Raw genomic sequence first — 17,086 nt, 5'->3', positions numbered from 1 at the left:
ACTTATTAAACGGAATATTTAGGACTTTAATAAAAAGATTTAAAAGCCTGCAAGTTTGTACGTTTTAAACGTGTTTTCAAAAAAAAAAAACTCTTCAATATGTGTTATGTGAAACTTTGTTATCTTCTTATCTGTTTATGGTACAACGAAAGCTTCAACGTGTATTGCATTATAAATCAGACAAAGAATTGCTTTGCTATATATTTTAATCAACAATAGCAAATTTATGATGTAAAGTTTAACTTGAACAAGTTAAAAATGATTCAGTGCAGCTAGTTTTTATAGACTTTATTTAGGTGTAAAGTAAATGTATTTCGAACATGTTTTTCATGAACTTAAGCAACTAGATATATATTTTCATGTTCTGGACAAGACGTTAAAAGGTTTCCGTGATGTACGACTCGATAACCGAAGGTTCTTCGTGCACTAGGTCTAAGGACCAAATACTTTAAGCGTATTTGATGTCTTTCAAGAAACTAACTATTAAAATTTTCTTAAGGTTAAATTGTTTACAAACAGGTGTGTATCCATTTTTTCGAATAAAACTAACTTTACAAAAACTAATTTACCTAAAATGCTTTTCAAACAAGTGATTTTGTTTTTTAAGCAAACAACTTGGCATTTTCGTTTTACTTGTTTATCGCACCCGTAACCAACCAGATTAAAGTCAAAAGAAAACAACAAAAACTAATGAAAAAAAGTTTCTCAACATAATGTGTAAACGCAATATTGAGAAAACGTTATGTAAAAACGTTATGTGTCTGTTTATTTTCAGCATAAAAGACTAGCTTGTGTTGTGTATGGCACAAAAGCTTTGTTCGTTCTACCTTTTTTACTTTTGCTTTGGCCGGACCTTGTACTTCCTAGGACTGTCGACAGCTTTTCGGCTGCACAAGCTTTACTCAGACCCCAAGGCTGAAGTTCCACACCATAAAGATGTTTTTGATGGTAAAATACATACTGCTGGCCTGCTATCTCTTGTTGCGCTCGCCTTGGAAACGTACAAAACCGACTGGCAGTATTTGCACGATAAGTGCGTGCCCAAGTTCACGTGAAAGATGAACGTAGTTGCCTTCAAGCGTCCTATTGCGTCATCACTGTTTTTTGTCAGGTAGCCCTTTTTCACTTGCATAGCGCACCTCTTGGGCACCTGCTTGATGGACAAAAGAGTGGCAGGGGACTTGAGGAGGATGCTGAGGTTGCTTGTGATCTGAACGTTTGGATGCTGCTTCAGTTCGTTGCAGTTCAACTTGGTACTTGTGCTGGTCGCAAGCCATCAAGTCAACTTGTAATTGCCCAACCTCGCCGAGCTGGACCTCGTCGTGACTGCAGTTTGCGTGACGGGGACTTTTTCTAACTGGCGGGGAAGATTTTGTACGTTTTGCTTTAAAGTTGAAATAAAAAGAAATGATGAAAAGAAAAATTTAACGAAATGAATATAGACACAAATATTAATACTGATTGTTTAAATACAATTGTAAACCATCAAAAATAAGTTTACAACACACAAATAGTTCATAAAACTAATAAAACAATTATATAGCTTGAAATGATATAAACTTTATGAGTCAGAAGTTTTCTAAGAAAACTAAATACTGTGCGCTATATACCATCAAATAATTGTGAAAACTAGATTATCAAACATGTCATTTTAAATTGTACTTCATGGTTATAAAGTATATATTTTAAACAACATATGACAAGAATACTAACAAAATGCTTTAATTTTGTAATGAATGTTATTTTGTGCAAAGCAATATAGTTTTATGGTTTACGCCAGGGGCGTGTCTAGACTTTTTTCAAAGGGGGTTCACGATTTTTTTGTTCTTAACTTGCCGCTTGAGTACGCATTTCTTAGGTATGCACTGCCAGTTTAGTACACAACATTTAGCCGAAAAACTCTGTGTTTAAAATGCTTTTTTTCTGCTTAGAAATAAAAAAAAACATATAACAGTTATTTTTTTATTGGTTTTTGTAAAGATACATAGAGGTTTTATTACACATAAAACTTTGATTTTAAGTTTTAGAATTTTTAACTTGGATGGTAAAGAAGTAAACCTTTTTTTTTCTGCAAAGCAATACAGAGTGTTAGACTATTTGAGTTCTTTTTAAATTGTGTAAACTAACATTTATATTAGAATTAAACTTATTTTGTGCTTGTTTTAAATCTGATAAAAACAACTAATATTTTTAGTATATGTACTATCGTATAAAGCAGAGGTCCGCAAACTTAGTTTTTTTTTATGTCTTATTTATTGTGTCTTTCAGTTTTAAAGTCGACAATTATCAAAAAATAAATAAAACTTATTGTAATTTTGTTTCAAGTCGTTCGGTATATTGCGTATATTAGTTTCAACATGACAGTATTTTTAAGCTTAAGTACTCGACTATAATTGTTACGTCATTTAAAAACAAATCTTTGCACATTTAGTGGTATTTATTTATAGAGTTTAAGAACGAAATACTAAAAAATATGATTTTATTAAGAATAAAAATAAAAACGCTGTTTATAACAAACGTCTGTGCTGAATTAGTTTAAACTTTATAATCTTATTGTTCGGTATACAAACGCACAATGAAAAGTACGTCGAACTAATACGTTAAAGTCTACACAAAGTAAATTAGTTTTCAAACAGAGATAAAAGTACAAGTAAATTGTAACTATTATTGTGTTTACAACATCAAACTAACATGTTTTAGAAATTATTACAAATATTAGATAAAAAATTTTAAACAATTTTCAGGTTTATGTTAAATGTAAAATTTGTCAATCAAGATGCGCCGTGGTTATGATGTGAGGCAAACAGCAATAGTGCGAGAAGATATAAATAATGTCCAGGCTAAGCGTGCAGGGTGGAATAAAAACTATGGCAAATGCTATGAAGAAGCTTTAAGTAGACTCGATTCTCGCAACGTTCCGGAATTAAAAAATCAAAGGATAGAAAAGTATTTAGATTCACACCTACCTACCAACTATTCAAAAATTATCGAGAAAGAAAACAAAAATGAAAAATTGACCAACGAGTCAAAAAATGAAAGTCAATACATTGAGGATGAAGTTGATTGCTTTGATGCTTTTGAAATGAAAAGACCCTCTACAAGTAAGTTTGATAAAAAGTTATCGTAAAGAAATGTCAGCAGCTTTTTAACATGTTATACTTAAATTATATTGTCTACAGGGTCTAGTATAGGCTAAATTAAAGATAAAATGTATTTTGTATATAAATAAAATAAGCTTTGAAAAAACTATAATTTGAATTATATAAAAAGACAGATAAGTCATGCTAATTTTGATATAATCGTGCTATGTTTTATAAATCTTTATATTTTTATGTATTTTCTGCTGGAAAAAGTGTTTACGAATTATTCATTTTATTATATTTCATTTTTTACAACTAACTGTATGCGCTGTATATTAAAACAGCTTTTTTTCGTAGATTAAAATTACTTCAAAGTGTAAGATTCTAAAGCATAAAAAGCAAAACTAATTCATTAATTTCAATATACTTTAAGATTTTATTTTTACTGAATTTATACGAAATTCAGTACAAATATTCAAGTTTCATTCGGTGAATAATAGCATTTATAAAAGTTTACGAATCTAGAGTATTTAGTATTTATTTTTCATACTAGATTAAATTATAAACTCATTAAGAAGTAACTTGTACAAAATGTATTTTAACTTGACTGATTTATTGTTTGAAAAAGTACAGTCATTATTTATCTAGTAATTGTGTAGAATTATTTATAAATTTAATATCACAAACATTTTCATTAAAAAAATTCAATATTATTGTATTTCAGTTGGTATTTCTCTAAGTTATGTTTTTTTAATCAAATATCTTTAATTAAAGAAAACATGTAAACCACAAAAAATAGCTAGTTTTAAACTAACTAAGTTATTATTTACCAGCAAACTTTTTTATTTAAAACTTTGTTCTTTAATGAAATAAAAGTTTTGTATAGTTATCTAATAATTTCAATACTTTAATAAGTTTGCATAAATTGAAATAGCTTTGAAAAAGATATTATGTGCTAAATTATGTTATAAATAGACAAAGTTTGTTTTTGAAAAAATTAAAAAGTTGACATTAACAATATTAAATTAGCATTAATTTAAATGCTTGTTCTAAAGTTACTGTAATAGAAATTATTATGTTCAAACTAAAATATTTTTGTTATAAGATCTCAATTAAAAACCACAAAAATATATAAGTTTTACTACTTTTGTTTGAGAATTTTATTTTATTTCCAGTAAACTTTCAAAGTGTCAAAAAGTTAAAAAAAGGAATTACAGCTTTCTTTTTTCTTTTAAATTTATACTAGTCACACAATCTAAAAATATTTGAGTCTTTAAGGCCTTTTTTTTAAAGTCGATCAATTTTAGACAGTTAAATAATCTGTTTTTGTTGAACAAGCAGAATTTTTACACAAGCTGATTTTGAAAACTAAACAAAGGAGACAGATGAGAGTTGTAATTTAAACTTTAATTTTTAGAAAAACTGTTTGAGAATTTTAATTAGTTTCTCTCTACACAAAATATTTCATATTAAATAAATATAAATATATCTATCATAAGAACTAATTAAAGTTTAAAGTATCTGTAAAATGTTATTTATGTAGCATAGTTTTAAAGTTTTTTTTTTCAAAAAACCTAACTGTGGCAAAAAATACTTTACCCTCCTAATTACTTTTATTTAGATATATTCAAAAGTATTACGGTTTATTACACTACTGATATTGTGAACCGTTAATTTTTTTTCTAACTTGCTCTTTCCTGATTTTATATCTATAATTTGCACATTTTTAACTTTACATTTTTAAGTCGGTGCGATCAAAACTTTCACATTTTTAAACATATAAATTTATATATTTTATTAACTTATAAGTTTAATTCGTAAAAGATATTACAATTAAGTAGAGTAGAATTTTGTACTGTTTCTAAGTACAAATCTAGTCTTGTCTATAATCTTTTTTTTCTAAATATAAACTTCTTCAATTATACAACAGCTTACTTTTGATTAACTAAACTTCTAAGGTTTATAAATGTTTTATCTCTTAATTATTTTTATAGAGCCAAATTTATTTCATTAAAGTAGTTTATAATACTTTATTTTTTTCTACCTTACCGAAAATAGCTCCTAAAATATTAACAGAAAGTATTTAACCATTTTAGATTTAATTTTACTACTTAATGTTCCTCGTAATATAAACCCTTAAACACCTTAACAAACGCTGACGTAAAGGGTATTCAGTACTACTAGATTTCATCTTATTTTCAGTTTAGTATAGAAATAAAGTGTTTGTTTCATTTAATAATTCTTAAAATATAAAGGCTGACTTTTGTCTAACTATCTAAAGTTCACTAAAAATTCTAAGTACAGTTTAAAAACATAGCTAGAAACTAAATTCATATACTAAATAAAACATTTTCTAGCTAAACTTTTAACTTTAAATTAAACATTTTTTTTTTGATAGTCTTTTGAGTATTTCTGTACTTAAGCTATGATAATTGTTATAAATTCAAATTAACATCTAAGCACTAAGAACTTGCTTAAATTCTAAGTGAAAATACTTTTGAGAATCTTGAATGCTTTTAAAAATTGAAATGAATTTCCAAGGTACACTCAACCTGTTGTACGAGGGCGTGTCGAAAGAAAACGAAGGTCGCGATTCCTACCTAAAAGTTAGGAGAAACATTCCACCCAAAACCAAATACGAGTTTCCCGTTTCCGTCAACCTGGAGTACGGGTGGCACATAAAAGAGAAGGCGGCGAGTTACGCCGAAACGCCCAAGTTTGCCAAGACCAACATGGAGAGGTCCTGGTACAGAAACAACAAGGCTTTCAACACCCCGCCCGGGAAAGGCGGCCTGTCATCTGCCATGAAATAATTTATTAATTTTTTTTTTCTGCTGCTGAGACTTTAGTAAAAAATTTCACTGACTGTTTTTCTTTTGTTGAAAATACTTGTGATTAGTTGTTGTTAATGTCAATGATCAAAACAAGTTTTGCTCATAGCTAGAGAAGAGAAAGAACGTTATTAACCATTTAGGTCTACCTAAGCTTGTGTTAAGATAAGTGTAGTTTTTCAGATCTGCTATTGATATTAATACATTATTTTTTAAAATTTATACCTAAGTGAAATAATTATTTTTTTAAATGTTAACTTTGTTGTGCAACTTTTCGTACTACAATTTATTTTTATAAAAAGTTACTTAATCTTTAAAAACTTATTAATTTTGAATATTTGTCAAATTTATTTTTTACTTAAACTTAAATGCAACGTTAAAAAAGTATTTTTTGCAGCCGTACAGCTATAAACATTAAAATTTTAAAGTAAGAGCGAACAAAATGTTTTACAACCACCTGAAGCATTACGACGTGCAGCATTCCGAATTCATGAAGCTTTCCATCGGCAACTTCCAGCAGGACAGGCAAGTTTGGAAGGCCAAGTACGGAGGGCAGTACGAGAAGGCACTGGACAGGATCGCGCAGAGAGACACGGAAGAGCTGGTTCGGATGAGGAGAGAAAAGTTCATGAAGGAGAGAGTTCCGGAGAAGACTTTCAGCGACGACTTTGTTTCTCTGCCGAGTATCGACTTCGGGTACAAGAAAGAGTCTGAAACGATGAAGGTGAAAAGGCTGCAGAAGGAGTGGGAAGTTTTTCACGGAAATAAGAAAAAGTGGTTTGGCAAGCCGGATATGAGTAGAAAATCAGAAAGCTGCGGTAAGTAACATACTAGTTTTTATATTGCTTTTATTTCTTTTCTTCTTTTTATCGAATTTTGTAGTTTTATTTTTAGTAGACTTCACCGTTATTAGCACTAAAAATATTTGGCAATTTAAAGTATGTCGTAGCTATTGAACTGCTAAAAAGTACATCTAACATTAAAAGCTGTAGTTCTAAAAGTATTTCAAGTTCACTTAGTTGGATTTAAGAGTTGAAGGTGAAGAATATTTTGCATTTTACATAATATACTCAGCTTCTAAAATTGTTTTACTAACACAATGCTTTTTACGGACAACTAATTTATCTGTAAACTATTTAGTGATAAATTTTTTTTAATTTTTTTTTTTCTGTAGACGCATAGAAATTATATTTTATTTTTAAGACAAATAGAGTATTAAAACGTACTTTTTTCAGTGTTACATTTTGACCAGATAAAAACATACGTAGTTTTTTTTTTTAAGTCACTTATTAATTTCATACATCAAACTTGAAACAGCTGATTTTTTTTTAAATTTTATTTGATTGCTTTTGTCTTAAATAACAAAATTGGAAAATCTTAAAATAATGGTCAAGTAGATACAAATACGGTTTTAGATGTTTTGTGTAACAACGTAAAACAATTTTTAACATGTTTGACTATTATCTTTGTGAAATAATATGCTGTAGTAGTTTGAGTTAATATGATTAAATTTGTATGTAATTACGTTGAAAAAGCTTTTGAAGTTAAAAACACTTGCAACAACTTAAATAATTTGCTTATAATTTTTTTAAATGTATCTTTTATGCACGAAAAAACCTTTCGGTTATCGAGTCTACACCACTTTGATAACTTTTAAAGCCTTATCTAGGACAATGAGTTATACTAAATTAAATCATCAATTGTGAAATGTGATTTTAGTTCTGTGAATAATTGTGTATCAATATTAACCCTATTTAAAAAACATATATACTTATTTCAAACAACAACGCTAAACAAAATACCTAACATCGTAAATTTTTTTACAACCGTGCAGCAACAAAGAAGCTGCTTTACGAGGGAGTTTTCAAGGAGGAGGAGGGCAGGTTCCAGTACTTGGATGCCAGGAAGCGAATCCTTCCTGAAAGGAGGTTCAACTGGATGGTGAAAGACTCGCTCAAGTACGGGTGGAGCACGTGGCACAAACTGAAGCAGGAAACTTCGCCGCACGCGAGAGTTCAAGTAAGTGAATTTTTTGATTATATGTTATGATATTTAAGTTTGTTTGTTTATGGTGAGTTGTACTTTACTTAACTTATACATTACAGCAACATAATTTTCTATAGTAATCAAAATAAGTTGATATATAGTTGATTACCACCCCAAGCATAAAACAAAAGTTCTTAATATTTACAGGTAATACAGCATTCTATTTACCGAAAAAACAAAGTTTTTGATACAAAGAACCATGGGCTAACCAAATGTCAATGACGATGAAGATTTCTTAACAGCCGTTCTAATAGATCTTGTTAATCTTATTTAACAAAATTTTTACTGATTTTTAGTCAACAGCCAGCCTCGATGAGAGCAAACTTTGTTTGAACAATTTGTTTGTATACATTTTCTAATGCAAATTAATAAATATTTTAAATATTAACTTATTTTATTTTTAACCAAAAAATTAAATTTCTACTTAGACTATTTCAATATTTCGTCTGTAAAAAGCTTAGTCATTCAATTTAGCTACTTAACTTTTATTTTGAAAAACTAATATTTAAGTTTAGAACTGTTTTTATATTTACTAAAAATAGAGAATGTATAAAAAGCTTATTTGTTAAGTCAACACTTTTTTGTATAAAGAAGTACTCATGTTGTTTTTATAAGTTAAACTTCATGTATTTTCTATATTTATGTTTAAACTAAAGTTCTTTGAAAAAACTTAAACAAACTAGTTGCTTCTTCAAGCGTAGTTATTAAAAAGTATTAGTTTAACTGCTATATATATAGTAATAGTACTAAGTCTTTTAAGTGACTTTAAAAACTGCGGAAATGACTTAGTAATTATACTTTCATTTTGAAGTACATACTAATAACAATCTAACTTTATTTGAAAAAATATTAGTCATTTTAAAATTTACATCTATTTTAGTATGGAGGACGTCGTGTAAGAAAAACAAAAAACTTATTATACAATATTTATGCTTAATACTTTAACAACAAATATGATAGCCGAGTGGTATATTGTGTGTTGAGTGGTTGATAAATTAAATTTTAAGGACAGTTTAAATGTCTAAACATTAAGTAAAATAACTAAATAAACTGTTTTTTTTTTCACAAAGACGTGTTAAAACTATTTTAAAAGTTAACGTTTTTTGAAATAAAGACAACTTTTTTATATAACTTAAAACCTAAACTACAGCAGGATTGTCTAAGTCTTAGCAGTTTTCTAACTTATTGAATAAACTTTTAACTTTTATTTGTCGGTTTAATTCCTTATTTAAACTTTTAGAACATTTTCTACATTTCTGAAGATGAATTCTGAGGATGCACTACTAAACGAAATTAATTAATAAACTTTTTTTTTTTAATGAGTGACTTAAGTTTATTTTATTTAATTCTATATAAGTGGGAAACATTGTATTGTTTGTAATAATCTGTGAGAATAAATTTTATAGTTTTGCTCAAAAGTTTTCAGTTTTGTCACAATTTTAGTTGTTTAGAGTACTACATCTTTGAGATTATTTAAAGCTTATTACTACACTCATTCTCTAGTATAGTGGTTAGCTTTAAACAAAGAAATACTTTTTTATTATCTAAAAGTTGGCGTCACAGTCAATAAGGTTTTTGAGTTTAAATTATTACCATTAACTGTAAAGATCTGCTATCGTCATTCATTAATTAAAACTATAAATACCTTACTAAAACTAAAAACTACAATTAGACATTTAATAATCGCACAAAGTACGTATTTAACATCTAGAAAGCTTTATTTTTATGAACTACTTAAATAAATATAGGACTCTGAAAAGTATTTTACAGTAGAGCATATGTTTAGTGTAAACCGACAAGTACTTATGTAGGTCTCTACAGACAATTAATATACAAAAAGTCAAAAAATTATACAAGATAGTTTTAAAACCTACAACAGATTTTATAGAATCAAACTGGCAAAGTTGACCATTAAAGATCAAAAGAACACAAGCAAAAAGCTAAAATGACCAGTTTTGTTTAGCAACATGCAAAAATGTTTGTATTTTAATTCAAAAAAAAAAATCTAAAGAGTTTAAAAAGTCTTTTATTGCAAACTAGTATGCTTGCTTAGTTCAGATTAGTTTCTGACTTAAATTAAAAAGTACTGTCAAAATTTCTTAACTATTTAGAAACAGTCACATAAAAAATATGATCTTAGAATGATTATACAACTTAAAAAAAATGCTAGAACATAATATTAATGATAATTTTCTAGATCAGGGGTTACCAACCAGGGGTGCTCGCACCCCTTGGGGGTGCGAGATGGCTTTTCATTTTTGTATGATAAATAAGGAAATTTTTACTCTCTGATAAAGTTTATAAAGTTAAAAAGTACATATTGTTATAAAATGAAGTTGGCGCTAATTTTCTGAATAAATTAATTTTATTAATATGTTATAGAGCAAGAGCGCTTTTCTAGAAGTAATTTCATTTTAATAGTTTCATTTAATAGCTGTTAGTTTAGAATTAACATTTCAGTAAGCTTTCTTAGAGTTTTACACCTGTGAATTTTTATATTGATTTTATATTACATGAATAGAATTTTAATAATTTATTAAATGGCTTGTGAGTATAACGACGTGCTATTTAGGATTTTTTTATTAAATATATAAGATTAGTTTAGTTTTTTGATAATGTTAATTAAAAAAAAACTGTTTACTATAAAGATAGACTTGTTTTTTACGTTTAATTAAAAAGTAATTAAATTTTTTAGTTAGTTTAAAAAGGAGCAGGTAGAATTACAAGTGATGAGCTCCAAACTCAATGCTTGATCTTCAGAAAAAGTTTATCGTTGCTGAGGGAAGAGTGAGTTTTGATGTTTTTTACCTTATAAAAAATAGAAAAAACTTGTTCTAATATAGTTTGTTATGTTTTTAAATTTCCAAGTATTTTATTTATGTTAATATAGTACACTACCATTAAAATAAAAATACAAATTAATAATTAATGAAATCAATGATTTTATAATCAAATTATTAATAAATAGTTATAGCATATAGTGTTAGGGGTGCGAGACCAAACTAAGAGACTTTAGGGATGCGGGGTATAAAAGGTTGGGAACCACTGTTCTAGATAGAATTTTTCAAATACAAAAACTTTAATTCAATTATAAGATGTTATTGTGCATTAAAATGTCTTATTGTTATGCTTTAGTATTTTAAGTATCAACTTTTATAGTGTAAATATTGTTTTTGAAGGACATAAAAAATCGCTTAGAATATTTGGTTCTCGGACCTAAGTGTACGAAAAAACCTTTCGGTAATCAAGTTGTAGACCACTTGGATACAGTTTAAAGTAATTGTCCAGGAAGCATAACCAAAGACACTTATACAACTCTTAAAACTACTGTTTAAAAGAAGTGATAAATATGCAATTCTACATATTTTTAGTATTAAAAGAGATCGATTGTTTTGTTTAGTTTAAAATAATCCCAGCAGAAATAGCTTACTAAAGTCTAAAGCCTGTAGGCTGTAACGTTTTTATAAGTATATACTATTGATAAAAAAATTGAAAACTAAAAAATCAAAAAAATAAAATTTTTATTATAAGGTAAGAAATATATTTAGATATATTTATAATAACAAAATTTGTTTACTTTATTCTTTTTCGTACAAAAGTTGTAAACAATTAACTTCTTATTTATATAATCAAAACAAACGAAACTATTTTTGTTTATATCTTTAAGCATTAAAACAAAAATCGGCCGCTTTTTTTAAGTCGTGGACTGCACTAATTAAAAAACAAAGTCTTCGGTTGTCGCAGTTTTTGTATAATAATTGCAAGAGTTAATATAAAAATACTATTCTCAACTAAAAAATGTGAAAGTATTAGCATTAAATTCCCAATAACAATAAGCAATTAAAAATTAAGAGCCTAGTTGTAAATTTTCACAACGAAAACTTTTCTTTGTATTGATTTAAAAAACAGTTTTTGCTTAAAAGTACCCCTCATCTTAGGATGCAGATTTTGGCTTTAAGAAACGCATATGGCCCGCAGGCGGCAGGGCAGTTTGCTGATTCCTGCATTAGAACTAAATTTATAGTTACAATAACTTTAAAAGTATTAGCTTCATTTAACTATCAAATTTGATTAAAAAATTGTTATAACATGAGCATGACACACTAGTTTAAGCTAAAACATTCAAACGTTTACTAAAATTACTAGTCTAGACAAAACTAAAATTCTTTCGGTTTTACAAGAAACATAATTAAAAAGTTTTTTTTATAGTAAGATAAAAAGATGTTTTAATTTAAGTTGTCATAGTTATAAACATTTTTTTGATGTAATATAGTGTTATTCAGAAAAATTCTAAAAAAAAAAAAAGTACAGAGTAAAAGTTAAAATTCATGTTTTGCTAGCTACATTTTTTGAACATAAATGCAGATAGATACTTAAAAATAAGCTGTTTATATTACTTAAATTTATAAATGTTTTATTAAGTTTATTAAGTAGAATGTTCGTGTTCGTGTAGATTTTGTAAGTACTTTAAATGTACACTAAAGCATACATTTTCCAATTATGTTTAAGCGCTAAAGTACTATTACTTTAGACTTAAAAAACATAAAAATACAAAGCGATTTCACTTAACAACTATAATGTAATATGACAGTACCGAAAATTTTTTGTTTAAATTTTAATTTATTTTGCAACTATACTTTACAAAGTCACGCCACGTGTCCTTTGCAACAGTTTTACAACGTTATAAAACCATTTTGTGCAAAAACTATTTAAATTTTCATAACAACAGTAGTAAATGAAGATATTACTAAATTGCAGATGACAAAACATAAAAAAGTTTTCTGTTTGAAACAAGGACATATCTTGGTTATAAATTTTATAATATATTAAAATAGAAATAACATAAAAATTTATACATACATGGCAAATAAAATAAAAAGATCTTATCTTAGTAAGCTTAATTACAATATTGTGAGCACAACTTGCTCTTAAGGGTGTCTATGAATCATTTTATAAAAGAAAAAGAACAACAATCTTACTTTTCTATTTGCACCATAAACATTTTGTAGAAGCTATGAGTTAAAATATTATATAATACTGGTACCAATAAAGTAAAATATATATAATACTGGTAGTATAAATAGTTGAAAGCTTGTAAATGAAAGAGTTTTCATACAACAGAAAAATAAGTTTTTGCTAAAAACCAAATAGTTGGCCATAATAGTAATTTAGAACATGGTAAGTTATTTTTAAAAATGCATTATACAAATTAAAATACTTTAAGATTATATTAAAGGAAATCAAGAACAAGTTTAAACTGTATTTATGTCCCTTCTTTTTGATTAAAACTTAGTGTTTACCTTTAATTTAAAAAATATTTCTTTAAAAAATTAAAACAGACCCCATTAGATTTTGAGCTAGAAATATCAAAAAATTCAGAAAGTATTCCTTATACAGTTAAAAAGACTTTTAAAGTTTAAATGTTTGAAATTTAAAAATATTGAAACATAAAAAGTTTAGATAAGAAAAACAAAAAAAAAAAGTTTTTTTTAATAATTTTTTAATTTTTCAAAATAAAAAATAAATTCTGCATTGAAAAGATTGATATAATAGCAAATTACTAACTGTTAAAACTTTGAAGAAGATTGGTTAAAAATAAAGGAGAATATACATTTTAAGTAAAACAGTCTTTTTTATTTTTGGTTTGCACCTTCTACAAAGAACCTATTGAGCTTAAAATATTGACAATGTATGCCTATAAGTATAAGCTTTAATTTAAGGTATAAATTACAAGTCTAGGACAGGTAAATTACTTTATTACTATTGAAGTCAAAATATGTGATTTTGGAGGTCAACTTAGTTTTTTGAAGTGGAATTTTTTTTTTTTCAAATTTTTTTTAAAAAGATTTTTCTTAATAAAACCTAATCACATCCGAATCATACCAGTCTATGTCAAAGTTTTTGCTTGTCAGGCTAAATGAGGCTAAGTCAGGCTAAATCAGTTTTTTTTGGAAAAGGTGGGAAAATGACAAAACACTTTTTTCACAATTTGATCTTATTTTATATAGTTTTTACTAAGCTACAAGATGCTTTTTACAGATTAAAAGATTCAAAATAATTTTTGAGATATAGCCAGTCAAAGTCAACAATAGGTTCCTTAAGGGAGCCGCAAAGGCAAAAATAGGCTATTTCACTAAAAATTTATCTTCTACTACATTTTTTGAGATAACTACCTCAAAATATCAGGAAGTGTCCCGTGATATATTTAAAAAATTCTGTTGGAAAGAATTTAAAAAAAATTAAAAAAATATAAAATTATAAAAAAAACAAACAAAAAAAACAGTTTCTGAAAATTTAAGGTAGTTATCTCAAAAAACTGAGGAGAATATAAATTTTTAGAGATTTCTAGTTATTTGCTGTTTAACTTTGCGCCTCTCATAAGTAACCTATTGTTGCCTCCCATTTGACCAGCTATACCTCAAAAAATATTTTGATTTTATTAAATCTGTTAAAAGCATCTTAGCTTGGTATAAACATATAAAATAAGATCAAATTTAAAAAAAAATGTTTTATCTCCCCTATGACTTTAACACCCCCTGATAGCCTAAATTGCCCCTAAAAGGCAACATTGTTTGTTTTGGGAAAGTATAACTAGGTTTACCTTGAGAAAAGTGAGGTAAAATTAACAAAATTTGCCTGAAACCCTGCTATGTCATTTTTACTACAAGACCCAAAAAATGTGCTGTACTGCCTACCCCTACTAAAATATGTGTTTATGACATTATAGTACAATAATAATTTATCCATTGCCATAGAGATTTTAATTTTGTTGTCTTTTTTTAACCAATAAACCAAAGTAAAAAAATACAATTGTTTACTTAAACAAGTAACTTAAATATATAGTTTTTTAATACTTTTATATTAAATAAAAAGTTTTTTATATAAGTATTTTATTCATTCCAATTACTTCATGCTTTAATTAGTTTTTTTTGATTAAATAATTTTTTTAATAATTATTTTTACAGAATCTTAGTTTAAATAAAGCTTCAACAATGAAGTTTCACGTGACAACTATTTGTTATAGCCTTTTTATTACCATGCTGCTCTTGCAAATGAACCATGTTGAAGCAAAACAAAAAGCAAACCTAGTAAAATACATGTGTGATATTTGTTCTGCAGTTGTAGATGAGGCTGAACATATGATTGGTAAAGTTGATCCTAAAAAGAAAGTTGAAGTTGGAAGTTTTAGAATAAGTCCTGATGGAAAAACAAAAACTGTAACAAAGAAGTTTAGCAGGTTTGTTAATTTGCATAATTTTTATAGAAAGTGGTGTTTTTATTCTGTACTGTTTTCTAATAAAATAAGAACAATTTAGGTAGTATTTCATATAACTATATTTTATAAAATATTAAAATTTTGACTGTAAGTTTACCTTATCATATACTTGACTCGAAAAATATAACAAACAGATTAAGTTATAAGCCTTATATTAAAGGACAAAATAATATAATTGTTTTAGGATTGCTTGCTGGAAAAGTAACAAACATATTGTAAAAACTGTGTTTACATTAATAAAATAAACATTATTTGACACTAAAATAAATTCTTTCAAACGATATAAATAAGACTCAATTTTTTAGAACAAAATGTATTTCATGCTTCTTTCATCAGTTGTATACTAAGCAATAAAAATAAAGTTTTAAATCTAACTTATATAGTGGAAATGCAATTAACGTAATTAATAATAATAAAGCAAAGAGTAATTAACAATACATAAGTACTTCTAATTACAATGCAACTAAAAAATAATAAAACAGAGCAACAACTTATAAAACAATTTAAGAAAACAACAAAACAGTGTAATCAAAATCTTTATGTTTACACAACTTAGGTTTTCTGAATAAAATACAAATCGCCTCAAGTTTAATAAAATCCGAAATGTGAAAACAATTTTTAACAATTTTAAATCTTTTTAAATTATAATTACTAGCACAATCAAGGTTATTTACTAAGTGTTCAGAAATAGCAGATCTTTTTGAAGCATTTATTACTCTAATAGATTTAATTTTCTCATTACTCTTACAAAATTCATCAATACTTTTTGGAATATGTTCTTTTATTCCAAACTGTTTCAAAAAGTATTAATGAATTTGAAGTTGAATATATTGCTATTGATAATAATAATCTTATTTACAACATTAAATTAAAATTTGTTACAAACTTACAAACAAATTTGTCATCTACAAAACTATTTGTTCTATAATCTAGGTTTCAAGTTCTTATATAAGTATTTAAATGGTGACATTTTTTAGATATGTTGAAAACCTAGTGTCTGAAGACTTTGCATAAACTTATTTTTTAAAGTATTATAAAAGTCAAACTAAATAAATAAAATGTTATTGATCAAAAGTATGTTTCAAAGCTTGTAATATTTTGGACTTCTTGTTAATTCCGTTTAAAACAATTTTTCCTTCAGTTTTAACACATTTTATTTAAGATGCTTACTGCTAAGTGCTAATTTATATTTATACCAATTCTCTATTAAAAAAGTTATTATACGATTGAATAAGCAGATTAACTTTTTATTTACTTGTTAAAGCATCAAAATATTAAAAGTTCCTGTATAAAAAAATTGTTTTAAGTAAAAAAAATTCTGCAGAAACACTTTTTTTACTTGTTTTGTAGTTCCTATTAATAAAAATCAGTAGAGTAGTATTAAATATTTGACCCAAGTAAATCAAAAAATAGTTTTTATTAATAAGCTTATTTAAATAAGTTGGTAGTCTTATACCAAATCCCGAAGTTTAAAGTTCCATTATATATTAAGAGTTCCATAATTTTAACTCTTTATATGAGTATAAGTTAGTTTCTTTTAATCCAATTAAATCAAGTCTTAAATATATAGGTCAGACTCTCACATTGAGGACCTTATTGAGGAAAAAGTTTGCGATGATATCAAAGACAACTACTCCGAGTACAAAGACAAAAATGGGCTTCAAAGACTGCAAAGAATGGTGACTTACGACGGAAAAATGAACCCTGATTTGGATTTTATGGCTCTCCAAGCTGGTACCCAAGAACTTAACGCACAAGGAGGTGGCCCCCCAGAAACTACCCGACAAATCAGCTTTAAGTGTAATGAAATGATTGAGAAGGAAGAAGAAAAGTTGAAGGAATACCTTCAAAAT

The sequence above is a fragment of the Thalia democratica genome, chromosome 5, assembly GCF_965202585.1.
Source record: "Thalia democratica chromosome 5, ktThaDemo2.hap1.1, whole genome shotgun sequence".
Classification (NCBI taxonomy): domain Eukaryota; kingdom Metazoa; phylum Chordata; class Thaliacea; order Salpida; family Salpidae; genus Thalia; species Thalia democratica.
Note: the sequence above shows the minus strand (reverse complement) of the source record.